Source organism: Sinocyclocheilus grahami, unplaced genomic scaffold (genome assembly GCF_001515645.1).
Source record: "Sinocyclocheilus grahami isolate Dianchi unplaced genomic scaffold, SAMN03320097.WGS_v1.1 scaffold1094.1, whole genome shotgun sequence".
Lineage (NCBI taxonomy): Eukaryota > Metazoa > Chordata > Actinopteri > Cypriniformes > Cyprinidae > Sinocyclocheilus > Sinocyclocheilus grahami.
Genome location: NW_015506273.1, coordinates 139,257 through 155,011, shown reverse-complemented (window position 1 = coordinate 155,011; position 15,755 = coordinate 139,257). Strand labels below are relative to the sequence as shown.

The 15,755-nt window shown below is 36.7% G+C and overlaps 1 protein-coding gene and 1 long non-coding RNA gene across 2 annotated transcripts in view; both read right to left on the bottom strand.

Annotated features, from left to right (window-relative positions):
* LOC107566708 (uncharacterized) overlaps nt 1-4,910 on the bottom strand; it is a 12,781-nt gene extending 7,871 nt beyond the window's left edge. Inside the window, exon 1 of the long non-coding RNA XR_001606541.1 lies at nt 4,836-4,910. This is a non-coding gene — a long non-coding RNA (uncharacterized lncRNA). The remainder of the gene's footprint in view (nt 1-4,835) is intronic.
* LOC107566705 (NACHT, LRR and PYD domains-containing protein 3-like) overlaps nt 1-15,755 on the bottom strand; it is a 168,944-nt gene that overhangs the window by 59,421 nt on the left and 93,768 nt on the right. The window lies entirely within an intron of this gene.

Genomic DNA, 15,755 nt, shown 5'->3' with positions numbered 1-15,755 from the left:
CCAGGATCAGGAAATAGTCCTCCGTAAAATGTGCTGCACACATCTGGATATTGTGGGTTAAACTGTTCTGGAACAGTGTTGTAAATACAACTTAACCACTGATTTGTAGTCGTGTCCTCTTTTGGAAGAAAAGTAGTACTATTTGGAAGATAGTAGTTTCGCTTTCACAACGAAAAACACAGCGGCCTAGCGTGAGGGGAAGCCCCCTTAGCGTGTGCTGAGGCCGGGATAGAGTGAGCTGAGGGTTAGGTTAACTGAACTGCTGTTCACATGGAAACCTTTGTCCACTTCGGCTTTCAAAGCTCTCGTTTGAATATTTGCTACTACCCCCAAGATCTGCACCCGCGGCGGCTCCACCCGGGCCCGCGCCCTGGGCTTCTTCCACGTTGAAAGTTGTAGTATTTCCTCAGCGACCAGCACGGATCAGCTCTAGGCATGACGAAGCGGATATCGTCCTCTTTTGGAAGACCAAACAAAGTAGTTTTGCTTTCACAACGAAGCACACAGCGTCTTCACGACATGGCTGCAGCGTCAACAATACTACAGGGAGACTAAAAGTTAAGCCTTCTTTCTTTGCGTGAACATTTGGGCGGCGTTATGCAAATCTTCCCACATAGTGATGTAGATATGTGGGGGCGTGTTAGAACGAGTCGTTTTAGGTAAGCGTGGCTGACTCTGAACTTTTATAAAGAATATCTCTTTGGATTTGAGACTTTAGTCTTTGCAACTTTACAGATCTTCTTTATGCACCAAGAGCTTGTAACACTCCAAAGAGAAAGGAAAAATTGAAATCGCATCATATGACCCCTTTAACATGTTTCTAGCATTATTAACAAGTTACTAACATGTTGGTAGCATGATTAGCAGGTTACTAGCATGCCCTTTGCATGATTAGCAAGTTACTAACATTTTGTTAACATGTTTCTAGCATGATTAACAAGTTACTAGCATGTTGTTATCATGATTAGCCAGTTACTAGCATGTTGCTAGCATTATTAGCATGATTCTAGCATGATTAGCATGTTACTAGCATGTTGTTAGCATGATTAGCAAAATATACTAGCATTTTGTTAGCATTTTTCTAACATGTTGTATAAAAATAAAAAAAATCACGATAGGCCTACAAATGAAATAAATTGCTTTTTAGTTTTTCGGGTAGGTCTAACACACAGTAGTTTTTTTTTTTTACCAATTATCCAAATAATGTTTAATCCTAGAAAGCTATTATTATCAGAGGACACATGAGCATAGCGGTTAGCAGATGATGAGAATGAGAGGGCAGCGTTAACAGAGTTGCCCATTTACCACACCTTGTTACAACACAGTAGGGCTGTTTCAAACAGAAACAATACTGTACTACATAGATGTTTCCTGTCAGCTCGATTTTTGAGTGGACTTTGCTGTTCCGATGAGCATGAACGGTATATGAGTGGAGCACTCACATGGGTCGTGACCGAGATATAGAGCGGGATAATACGCAGAGCGTCACACCACGTGAAAGTAAATCCTGAGCGGTGAACTAATTTTCGGCAGCCGGAATTTTAGTGCATCTCTAATTATTGGCGACATTAGAAATGGATATTATATAATAGCTGCTTTTTTGAACATTTTAGCAATTTAAAAATATTAAAAAAGAATTTTTTACACGGCACCCCTGCTCTCGACAGACGCGGCACCCCGGTTGGGAAACACTGCTCTAAATAATGCCGCGAGTGGGGTTTGAGGAAGTGACGTCGCCTGCGTCTGCGCAGTGCGACCTGATGCAGCCCCTGAAGTGAGACACAGGAAACAGAAATACTGCAAAATAATAATAATAACGCGACTAAACGTTTTGTTTCGTCTCGTTTTGGTCAACGAAAATTAAGAGACATTTTAGCATAGTTTTTATTTTGTAAACCACATTCAGTCTCGTTTTTATTCGTCAACAATATTGCATTATACATTTAATTATAGTCATCGTCACATGACCAGCATTTACGTTGCGTCTCGTCTCGTTTTCGTCACGTGATAAAGGTTCGTTGACGATGATATTTAGTCATAATTTTCGTTGACGAAAGCAATACTAGTTACTACCAATGTTGTTAACATGATTAGCAAGTGACTAGCATGTTGCTAGCATGATTAGCAAGTTACTAGCATGTAATTAGCATGTTGCTAGCATGTTTTGTTGACATTATTAGCAAGTAACTAGCATGTTGTTAGCATGATTAACAAGACTAACATGTGCTAGTCACTTGATTAGCAAGTGACTAGCACATCGTTAGTATGATTAGCAAAGTTACTAGCATGTCATTAACATGTTTCTAGCTTGTTGCTAGCATGATTAGCAAGTGACTAGCATGTTGCTAGAATGACTACCAGGTGACTAGCATGTCGTTAGCATGATTAGCAAAGTTACTAGCATGTCGTTAGCATGTTTCCAGCATGTTGTTAGCATGATTAACAAGTGACTAGCCTGTCGCTAGCATGTTGTTAGCATTTTTACCAAGTGACTAGCATGTTGCTACCATGACTAGCAAATGACTAGCATGTCATTAACATGATTAGCAAGTTACTAGCATGTCGTTAGCATGTTTCCAGCATGATTAACAAGTGACTAGCATGCTGTTAGCATTATTAGCAAGTGTCTAGCATTTTGCTATCATGACTAGCAGGTCACTAGCATTTCGTTATTATTAATTAGCAAGTCACTAGCATGTCGTTAACCAGTTTCTAGCATGTTGCTAGCATTATTAGCATGTCGCAAGCATGTCGTTAGCACGATTAGCAAAGTTATTAGCATGTCATTAGCATGTTTCTAACATGTTGCTAGCATGATTAACAAGTGAATACTATGTTGCTAGCATGATTAACAAGTGACTAGCATGTCGCTAACATGTTTCCAGCATGATTGACAAGTGACTAGCATGTTGCTAGCATGATTAACAAATTACTAGCATGTCGTTAGCATGTTTTTAGCCTGATTAGCAAGTAACTAGCATGTTGTTAGCATGTTTCTATGCTAATCCAGTTAAAACCAACTAAAACCAGTTGATCCAATAAAAAAAACCCCAGCTAAAAACCAGCTAAGACCAGCCTGACCTGCTTAAAAAAAAATGGCCAAAACCATTTTAAAAACAGCTTGGGAGACCAGCCAAAGCAGCCAATCAGCTTAGGCTGGTTTTAGCTGTATTTTCAGTAGGGAGTTGTTAAGCTTTGCTATAGCACCAGACAGCTTAAATACCCCATAAGTCTTATTGTATAAAAGTTTTCACCCCCTCAATGAAAGTCTATGGGATTTTAGGTGGTTTTGATAGTCTGGTTTATGAAAACCGTAAGCCAGATCAGTTAGAAAAGATATAGCAACCCGAGTCAGACCAGTCTGAAGGTCTGACCCGAGTTTGGTGGTTGTAGATTTAAAAGTCTAGGAGGAGATACATTTTAAAATTTGGTCTAAGAAGAAGAAGAAGAAGAAGTTTAAATCGGATTTCAGTAAATTGGCTTTTTCAAGCCAACTTAATAAAACACATTTATTCTGTGGCACCAAAGAAATTATAATTTGGCGCCTACGTTTTTTTCTTTGGAGAGCCAATGGCTCCTTACTTAATTTTTTTGTTCGAAGCCCTGATATACCTGTGCCCTTCAGCAAGTAGGAAATATACAGAGATTGAATAAAGTTATGAAACACTAAATTCTAAATTAAATATAGATGAATCCTTAAAGCTACAAAATTTATTGGTTAACACACTACAGCAGCTGGGTTATTAGGTTTTTTGACTGCTATTACTTTAAGAGCTGTCGCTGCTGAATGTGACGCGGGTCTGACACGCATGCTCATAGATTCATTCGTGCTTTAATATTAAATGATACAGGCTACAGCGCGCGCCACCGTATTTGTGCAATTGAAGAGTACACACTACAAGCACAGAGTAACGGCTGACAGGACAGGAACATGTGTTTTTACTGACATATGGCCTGACATCATCTCATCTGACCACAGTTTGCTGATGTTCTACTGAAGCATCTCATCACTTGTACCGTTTCCACGCTCATTTGACTAGTGAGGCTCTGAGGCAAAGTGGAGTGCACGTCTGAAAAGTCTCCTGTCTGATGTGGTTGTAAAGACATTCTGCATCTAAATAAACACAATTCTTTTCAAGAAAAAAAGAGACAGAAGCAGCAATTGTGAGTGGGGTGGCCAACCCTAGCTCCGCCCCTGCGTTAACTGTGTTAAATATGTTTAACGCTGTTAAACAGGAAAAATTCATCATCTGCGTTAATGCACTAATTTTTAACTACAAAATATTTACAACCAACTCTTGGCTGAGCTTCCTTCTACGAAAAAGGTTTTCAGCTGGCATGGCTTACACTACCAACTGTCCTCCTCAACTTCCTCACCACAAATGAGAAATAAAGCAGCACTTTTATAGTGTAGGCTCCGCCCACAAGAGAGAAACCATTTTAAGGTAAGTACAAGGTAAGTAATAATTTTTTCAACCTTCCACAAAAAGGTAAGTCGATTATACACACATTTCACACAAGTATAAAAGACTTGATTCAAACTATGCACACATTATACTCAACAGTAAACAGTCAACAAATAAATCAAATACATTTTTCCCTGTTCCCCCTCCCCAAAATATAACCATTTAGAACAGTCCAGCCGGTGGAAGATTCGCACATGCGCAGCCCGTGAAAGTTCCTGTCTTAAGCATTTACAAACTGCCGCCGGTGGTTATTATATCTTTATATCTGTCTTACCTGCGGCAGATCTAACACGGAAGACACCACGAGCAAGAAACTTCACAGCACGAACAAGGACACAAACTGACAAAACTAAAATCTTTAACACTCACCTCAGTGTCTTCAGTTGATAGTTTGGATCCTGTAGTAAATCACTGAGCTGCTTCACTCCTGATGGTCCAGGATCATTTCCTGTGAGATCCAGCTCTATCAGGTGTGAAGGGTTTGATCTCAGAGCTGAAGCCAGAGCTTTATAACCTTCTTCAGTGATACTGCAGTCTGAAAGTCTAGAGAAAATAAATACATAAATTAAAATTAACAGTGTGGTTCAAATTATTTAATTACTGCACAAATCAGAAAATATAACTAAATCACACTACAGCTGAATAAATGGTCATGTAAAATATGAACTTATGCTGCTTTTTGTGACTTTTTGTGTTGAGCTATAATTTTCAACACAATTGCAACTGACATTATTCAGAATCCTCATTATAATCCACAAACATTTGAACTTAAAACACTCCTTGTTTCTAAAGTCACCGGGAGTCTGTGTTTTTCTTCATGTGTGTTTTCAGTTGGCTCTACATGACACTCTAATTTTAGAAAAAAAATGTGTGAATCAGTTAAGTTTGCATATAGTTTTTTTTCCCCCGTATTTACAAATATTGTATTTACGGTTGTTATTTTACTTTTTGAGGGTTTTACAGTTTCAGTTTAGTTTCTAAGTCACCAAATGTTTTACTTTTAGTTTATGTTTGCATAGTTTACTTTAGTTTTCATTTTAATTTTTATTACAATTAACAAAAAATGTCCACTTTCATTTTAAAGACAAACCTGTAGTGAGAATTTATTTATTTCTTTCCAATTCTGAAGGTGAGCAGATGAAAAAATATAATATTTAATAATTGCATCATGTAAATGTAGAATATTTGCATCATCAGTTGCATAATATTCCTGTCACTGGTTTGAATGTTAAGGCCTGTCACAACGCAAAATTTTTTTGGACTCACATATTAGTAAGTAGTAACTGCTTTAAATGATATCAGACAGTAGTCAATATACGATAGCTTATGTCAACATGATTGATGACTTTGACCTTTTGACCCATAATTATATCCATATGCGACCTTTGACATCATAATAATTTCCATATGCGAGTGTAACATGTAACAGAGAAAAAGTAAGATTGAGGCCTTTTGTGTGTGTGTGTGTGTGTGGGTGTTTGGAGTTTATATTCTTTTGTAATATAATGTTTTGGTCTTATATTTACGAGGAATTGAATTTAAATTGAATCTTTGTAAAAATAAGAAAAGTAAAATCATATACACACACCCAACTTATACATGAAACACGAGTCATCTTAAAATGTAACATACTGTATATATAACTTTTAACGTCGTACAGGTATTTTCTACCGTCAGGCATCAGGAGTCTGGTGTGGTGTAGGCCTACGCTATTTAATTTAGCTTGATCTGTGCTTTTTAGGCGCAATTAAATATTCTCAGGGTGAAGAACTCACATGTGCGGTTTCATTCAAGTACGGTTTACAACCCCCAAAAATCAGCAGGTATCCGAAGAATACGTATCATGGTGACATGAGTAGCATTTGGAATGTCTCTTCTCGCATCTGTAGTTGACTTAAGCCTGACAAGTTGTTGTTTAAACAAACATTTTCAATGAACCGGGACGTTATTTGGGCAAAGGACTAGCTCCTGTTAAAGTAATAATCTCTCTTTTCAAAGATCAGCAGACAAGAGGTTACATATGGTCTGTCTACATATATTTCCGAGTAGATAACCAATAGTATATTGATAGTATATGATATTTATTGCGCTGATAAAGGTCGGTTCAGAAAAATACAACTATATAAGTGTAGAACTAGATCATAGCTACATGCTCACCCTAGTAATAATCTAAGATATGTACACTTTTTTATTTAAGATGGAATATGTTTTGAAATAAACTAAGTACAAGTATCCTTTAAAATTATAAACCAAGTTTTGAACAGGTACTGCTGAATAAAAATCATAATTTAGGTTACATTTGCATGTAAATAAGTAAAATATTTTAAAACTTTTAAGATTTCGTCTAAACAATCTGTTAATTTTTTTAAGATCTCATTTAAGCTTTTACAATCATGCTTTAATAATAAATTTCATATTATCAAGAAAAAAAAAGGGTTAGCAGACAGAAACCTGACACATGTACTGTTACTCCACCCATCTCTGAGTCTGAAACATTCAATTTAATTTCACAATGGTGTGTAACCCTGGGAGGATCTGTGAGTTTTCTTTAGGGTAAACATATTAAGCTCACCATAATCTACATTGAGACATTTTTAGTGCACAAGATATTGGTTTCAGTACAAAAAGTTATGTTACAATAAAATATTAATCTCTCACACAAAATGTTTTAATTCCATTTTAAATGACAAAAGCATTTCAGTTAGGATATACATCATTAAATGCAAAAGGTCTGACTGTGCTTAATGGGTACATGTCTGTACCCTTTAAGCACACCCCTGTGCCCATTAAGCTCACATCATGTTTTATTAAAATTTCTTGTTTATTTTAAACAACATTTTTAAAGAATAATTGAAAAATATATTTTTGAAGGTACATAGTCAGTCACAAAAAAAAACAGAACACTAAAATCAAGCAACAAGGCATTAAATTTGATCAGTTATATATTGATAGCGAAGTGTCATGTAAACACATTGCAACATCTAGGCCTAGTCCACGTTCAGCTAAGTAACACGTATTCAAAAATCAATTAACAAAACAAACCAATAAATAATTTCATTCACGGGATGATCACTAGCCTCATTATGAAGCCTCTTATTAATTAAATAAAGGTCAGCTTATCTATAGTCTCTTAAGGCTGGAATACACTACAATATATATTTTTTTTATCAGATTTTCCACTGATTTACAATCTGGAGAAGTTGATGCTAGTTGCTAAAGGTCAGAGCCAGTCTGCAGATTTGAGTTGACAGAATCTATAGAGAATCAATTAGCTTAACTTAAAGTGACAACCATCGCTTAATATTTCAAGTCTGTTTATGAAGTATTTACATAGACGTTCATTGTGGAAGAGCTTAAAGAGACCACACTGAGCTTAATTGGAGCAGCCACAATTGTTAATAAATTTCATGTAATATTTATTAACAATTACAAAAATTATCAAAATAAATAATCTAGGTCATGTATTAAGTTCATACATATTTTATTATGAACAACTATTATTAACAATATCTATGAAATTATTGATGTCGCGCTGAAGCTGTGTGATTTTAATAGTAGTGCACCCTTTAAGCTCACCTTAAAATAATATGAAATCTTTAAAAATTACAGCAGTATAAAACCACAGACCAGCAATAATGGATTTCATTCATATGTGAACATCCTAGCACTCCAAAAAAAAAAAAAAAAAAGGTATCATTTTTCATATTTATTGCTACCTAAATCTATTAAATGTTTATATCATACAGCGTGTTATATATAATCACTGGATACGTTTTGACATTTGTGTTTTTCAGTATCTTAAAAATATATTAATGGCTAAAGTCTGATTAGACTATACTGTGTTCAACACGAGCTGAGCTATAATAATATGTGAGCAATGTAAATGTACATGTTTGCGAAAATAACGTTTATGCGTAGTTAGTGAAAAACTAACATCTTCGTTTAAAATGTGTTCAATAAACTTAAATAAATGATGAATACTTGATTAAATGTATGATTTGCTTCAGTAACATGCTACTATGCTGTCATATATTTTATTACCATATTATTTCAAATAGACATAGGGGAGAGCGGAGGACATAGTAACGCGGGTTAGTTGTAACACACGTGGTTTGATTTGATATTTCCAGATGTTAGCATAACAATATTTACAGTATTTATTAGTTAACACATCAACATTATATAGAGAAAAATTCAAAAATCTTTTGAAGCTATCGCTGAACATTTATTTTACCATAGTATAATTTTAATTCTGGCTTAAGTAAATTTTTCATTTAAAATTAGACAAATCTGCTATTATTTTAATCCCCAACGTGTTATTTATCAGATTAGATTTTAGTTTTAGTTTTTTAAAAACTAACCAGTTTTAAATTCCAGTTGCGCAGATGGGGGACGTTGTAACACTTCATTACAATGTGCTATTCTATGACATAAGCGATGTAATTTACTTTAATGAATTTTAATGAGAAACAACGAGAAACAGGTGAATAAATACTGATAGTCAATGTTTAATGTTCAGAAATTATTATTTCAAGACATGTAAAGCATTTTTGCTCGTTTATGTGGGCCGCATGCAGAATTCTTGTGTGATGGTAGGTGTACAGTGTGTACAGTAAAAGTCATTATGTCTGTGGAGTGTCCCCGTAAATCCCAGATTTAGATTATTACCCTGAGTGTCTGAATATAAAAGTTTGTAAATATGATGTAGAAACTTTAATTTTCTGTGAAACTGCGTTGCAACAATTTATTTTGTAAAAAAAAAAAGTTATAAGAAATTAATGTGAATTGAATTAAATTGTCTATGTAAAGTCTCCATAAACATGACTGGACATGTCCGTGCCCCCAATAGTCCTTATCGTTTGACCTGTTAAAATATATATATTTTTTCCCCCAATCCTGGTAAAATGTGCAACGTTTTTAAAATTTTTAGCGATGACTAAAACTAATGTAAATGTTTTGCTTTGCTTTATATCATATGCGATCGCCTAATTCATATATTTTCATTTAAAAGAAGATAATAATAATATTCGGACGATTGAATGTTGTGTTGGTGTACTTGTTTATCCTAAACTACAGTGGCCATGTGACCAAGATAGGAGCATGAACATTGGGGGGTTGTGTTTGCGGAACGATGTATGTCAGGGTTCCTCAAATCTTGCCCTGGAGGTCCAATGCGCTGCAGAGTTTAGCTCCAACCCTGATCAAACTCAGCTTCCTGTGATTTTCTAATGATCCTGAAGACATTGATTAGCATGCTCAGGTGTGTTTGATTAGGGTTAGAGCTAAACTCTGCAGGAAAGTGGATCTCGTGGGCCAGATTTGAGGATCCCTGATGTATGTTATAGCCTAATACATTGTGTACACTCACTAAACAAAGAGTGACAGCTTTTTAGTGGTTATGAGCTCTCTTTGCAAGCTTTCTAGTCAATAATCCATTTAAAATGTAGCCTAGAACTTTGTTTTCCAGCCACACACACGTTGCAAAGTTTATTTATGTGGAATTCACTCTCGAAGTAGCAGTGATTGACATAGTGATAACCATAGCAACAGACGGGACAAAATATGTGAAAATGTGCATTAAGACTAGAGCACCCTCACTCATTTCAGAAGCACCCTCAGTGATTATTTATGGAACCTGGTTTATACGCTTTTATTGCAAAACTATATACAAAAACAACAAAATAGAAATGCACTAAATAAAATAATTGAATAAATGCATATTTACAATTTAAGCACAACTAAAATAAGTAGGCTATTAATAAAATAAATAACTAGAGAAGGCTGACTATAATCAGCTTGCTTCCATTTAGTGAGATAAGTACTCCTCACCTGAATTAGAAAAAAGCTCTTCGTCTTCAGTGATGCGAAGACAACGTTTGAGCATGTACACGCAATATCTGAGCGAGAGCAGAGCCAATTCCTAAAAGAACAATATTTAAAAGCACACGTCCAGTTTTGTGAGAGTGAAGGAAATCCGCTTGGGAGTGGAAAGATTCGTCCTCGCACACATGGATCGCGTAACATTATGCGCTCTCGATATGTGTTATTAAGATCACACTATAGAAACCGCCTAAAATTAAGCATAAAGAAGAGAAGAAAGTGGTCCTCATGCCTACACATGCCACCACTGCCAGATGCAGTTAGAAATGTACTAAAAACAAGCCTATCGCAAGACATCTGGTAGGGGGAGGGGGGGCACCTGGGGTGGCCAGCCAAATTTCAGGGGGCCGGTGCCATCCCTGGCCACCACTGTAGACACGTCCTTGGTTCGAACTCCGTGAGAACATCTGTTTAAACAGATCGACATTGTGAAATAAAACATAACTAATTACATAATTCATATTTAAAATAGATGTGATATTAGCTAAACGCATTTTAAAACCCGTTTGAGACGGAAATTAGATACTATGGTCAAAAACGAACTATTGAGCCATGACTGCGTAGACCACTAAGCCATTGTAGACCATGTAAGCATACCATGCTTAAAATAAGAAACTTAGTTAAAATATAAACCAGAACCGCCAGACATCAGATGAATAGGGAATCTTTTTATTTCAACATTAAAGTAATATCGCGCTTTGAAATAGATGTAGTGCATTTAAAACTTTTGCCAAACTTATTTCTCTCTCGCAGCGGACCGAAATGACAGGACCGGTGGGGGCTCGACACACACAGCCATGAGCACACAGGCAGAGGGGGAGTAAGATGGTGAGGGGGAGAGAGACGATTTCAAAGAAAGATTTCTTCTTTCAATTTAAACCAAGCACAATTTTGGGAAACATTTCATTTGAAGAATCGCGATGCTTGCACGAAGAAGACGTTCTCTCCCTGATAAATGTAAGTAAGCCAGTTTATATTTTTATTGATTTATCCCCAATTTCATTCATATGCTGAGAAATTTTTAATACTGCCGTCAGATTATATATATCAGTACACACACACATATTGTGATACGATCTCGCAATCTGTTAGAATTGTTTATTTATTCTGTTTATTGTTCATCAATGCTTGTTTTTCTCCCATAGAGAGAGTGAGTGAAAGAGAGAGAGGGGGCGCGAGTGAGAGAGAGCGCGAGCATGAACACACAGCAACCTGATACCACGGGGCACGTAAGACACAGATGAGTCCGCACACGAGTCCGGATATGGGAACGATCCATAATATCATTTGTCATCCGGTTTGACAGCCGGATTTCACACACGCCAGTTTTCGCATATGGAAATTATTATGATGTCAAAGGTCACATATGGATATAATTATGGGTCAAAAGGTCAAAGTCATCAATCATGTTGACATAAGCTATCGTATATTGACTACTTCAGACCTCCAAACCTGTTTGCATTTTGACCTCCAATTATGCTGGTACAATTTGCCACTCTAAACTATGCAAATGCTGCCAACCACCAACCCAAATTATTACATTTAATGTATTATTAATTAGTTTGTTGTCATCAAAAGAGAGGCTTTAAGAACTCTCTACAGTTCTCCACCAAAATAAAAGCTCTATGGTTTAATGTTTGAAAAAATAAAATAAAAATTTAAGCAATAAAATAAAATAAGTTGTAATATTATCACTAGCCAGTTACTAGCTATTTTATTAGGTACTAGTGCTGCACAATTAATCATTAAAATATTACGTTGTGAACACCCATGTGAACTTATTCCAACGATTCAGCATTGCAAGTGTCAGCGGAGACTCCACAGCACATATTTTATCGCTGCTCATGTTAATGATCGAGAAGGCCGATAGTCACACCGTGATGTGAACATGCTCATTTACTAACACAGGCAGCGACAAAACCCACGCTGCTCATGCTTCGCTGATGCTTCTGATGCAGGTGTTAAAGGGGTAGTTCACCAAAACAATGACTAAATCAATACCTGTGGCTCCTGACAATACATTGAGGTCTTATGAAGCGAAACGATCAGTCTGTACAAGAAAATGACCATTATTTACTAAATTATTACCTTTAATCCTCAGCCTAGGCAAAGGTTCTCAGCGCGTTTATGACTGTCTGAAGCACTATCTTCCTCTGTCGCATAATGACATATGTGCCATTGGCGAGGCTATGGCTAAGCCCGAGTAGTCATGGGCCCAACCAATGAGAAGCTGGTAATTTCCAAATGGATGTAATTGATTAAATAATAATAATAATAATAACACTAATAATAAAAATAATAAATGTCTTATTTCACTTTAACTGTCACACCCATGAGCTGTGTCTCATTTAGAAGGCTGCGTCCTCCGGAGGTCGCATTCGAAGGCTGCATACGTCATCGAGGCTGTCTCATTTCAGAAAAGCAAGTAGGACACTCCGAATGCGACATTCGAATGCGACCTTCTTTCACAGGAATTCGGAGGATGCATGAGGTGTATCCTTCGCTGCTACAGATAACCCACAATTCTTTGCGTCGCCATGAACAACCGTTGTTAATTTGAAAAATGCGGCGCCGGTAGATGTAACGTACACACAAGCGCAGATGTGGTGTTTACAACTTACCTTAATTCGCCTCGGTCAAAACGGATAAACTTTGTTTTTAATAACCTCCTCCTTTTTTTCCTCTAATGGATGCCTGCTGTACGTACGCTGCAGCTCCTCAAACATTGAACAAAATATAACAAGTAAAAGCATTTTTTTTTTCAAATTACTTTCCAAATTTAGAAATAATTTTCCTTCATTTAAGTAGTGTGAGAGCGCAACGATGCTCTAAATGTGTTGGCATAGCAACGTGATACTTCCGGTTTCCTTTTCCGCCTGTCCTACGAAGGCCGTCTCATTTAATTCTAGGTTGAGGACGCCTCGTATATGCATCCTACAGAGGATACGACCTCCAGAGGATTCGACCTCCGGAGGGTGCAGCCTTCTAAATGAGACACAGCTATGGACTTTTTTCCCCGTGTTTGATTATGTTAGTCAGTTCACCTGTGTCCTCATTAGTTGATCATCCTCACCTGTCTGTCCATCATTAACAACCCTACTTTAGTTCTAGCCTGTTAAGTTTGCATTTGTCCGGTATTGAATGTGAATGTTGCCTCTACGTGTGTCTCCTTGTCTGCCTTCTGTGAATTACCCTACTGTGGATTTATTAAAGTCTATTTGACTTGATCTTCTTCGTGCATGTTTTAAAGACCACGTTACGTGACATTAACTTTATATATTTAATTTAAAGAAATATTAAGCATGAGTTTTATGGTCAATTACATGGAGTTTCTTAATTTTCCCTCTTCCTATAGGTGCATACAAAATGATGATTCATCAGTTTCTTTTAGTCCCACCCACAACGTTACGGTGTAAGGACATAATAGTAAAATGCACGTCTTTGTGGAGCTGAATTTGAAGCATCATATTAGCGTAGGTTCAGTTAAATGGATGCATCTATTGTAGGAAAAAAAACACATAAATGTTGTGCTAGATACTCTTCTCCATAACTGCATATTTGCAGCTGTGCACATTTCTACGGTCCTCGATGTTTACTCCTCTTTGAACGCGAACTGACAGACACTTATGAGATTTACTTATTATGATGACTAATTATGAGATCATCTGCGAAGCCCTGTTGTCTCAGACTGAGTTAATTCTTTACAATAAACTTCCTTTAATTAACGCTAGTTAATGCATTAAATAACATTAACATGAGCAATACATTTGTTACAATACTTATTGTCTTTGTTAACATTAGTTATTAAAACACAACTGTTCATTGTTATTTGTGTTTGCTCAGGTATGAATGTTAACTTTTAAGTTTAATAATGTATTAGTAAATGTTTGTGAACGTGATTGTTAAGTTGTAAACATTGTCATGTTTAGGAAACCAGTTTGAGATGATTTGAGCTTTGTGACATGGCACATTATCCTGCTGGAAGTAGTCATCACAAGATGGGCACTGTGGTCATAAAGGCATGGACATGGTCAGCAACAGTACTCAGGCAGGCTGTGGCATTTCAATTATGCTTAATTGGTATTAAGGGGCCCAAAGTGTGCCAAGAAAATAATTCCCACACCATTGCACCACCACCTCCAGCCTGAACCGTTAATACAAGGCTGGATGGATCCATGTTTTCATGTTGTTTACGCCAAATTCTGACTCTAACATCTGAATGTTGCAATAGAAATTGGGACTCATCACACCAGACAACGTTTTTCCAATCTTCTACTGGAAGATCAGGTTGCTGTTGCCTTTCTATGAGTTTGAACCAGTCTGGCCATTCTCCTCCGACCTCTGGCATCAATTAACTGCAACAGAACTGCCAGTCACTAGACATTTTCTCCTTTTTTATCATTCTCTGTAAACCCTAGAGATGGCTGTGCATGAAAATCCTAGTAGATCAGCAGTTTCTAAAATGCTCAGACCAGCCTGTCTGGCACCAACAACCATGCCATGTTCAAAGTTACTTAAATCACCTTTCTTCTTCATTATGATGCTCAGTTTGAACTTCAGCAGATAGTCTTGACCATGTCTACATGCCTAAATTTATTGAGTTGCTGCTATTGTTTGATAGATTAGATATTTACGTTAATGACCAGTTGAACAGGTGTGCCTAATAAAGTGAGCATTGAGTATATATATGGAAATGCCCTACATTATGGTTGAAACAATCATATTCCTTTCAGGTGTCTGTTTAAAAGACATTTATACAATAGTACTATTCTAGAAGTGTTATGTTTGTCTTTCTTTTGTAAAGAGCTTGTTTTAATAAACAGTATTTATTTATCACATGGAATGGTGCTTTGAAACAAAGTCCATTTGAACTAAATCTTCAAAATGTTCTGTCTGAAAATAGGCAGTATTTTTTTCTTCGGAAAACACCAGTTAAAGGTGCAATAGGTGATTGTCTTCAGAAACATTTTTTGTTATGCTGATTGAAAGTCTCTTCACATCCCGATAGCAATCATTAAGTTAAAGTGGTCTAAATATATTTATCTGTATTTATATATTCTGTGGAAGGCGTAGGACCAATAAATGTTCGTCCGAGCATTTTAATTGGCTTTCCTACCTGCCTGTCAACATATGTATCTGCATACCTCTGCCTACCCTGTTCACGCAGACAGGATACGTCATCAGCACGTTCACGCACACTGTGCAGACAGAGCGAGAATGGCAGACAAACACAACCCGATTTTCCTTCCTGGTATTGTAGTACTTTTAAAGTTTTCTCACCGTTGAATGACACATGATGTAGCCCAGCGGTTCCCAATTCCAGTCCTCGTGCACATATTGTGCATGTCTCGCTTAGTTAACACACCCAATTCAGATAACCAACTCGTTAGAAGTGAGCTACGTGCATGA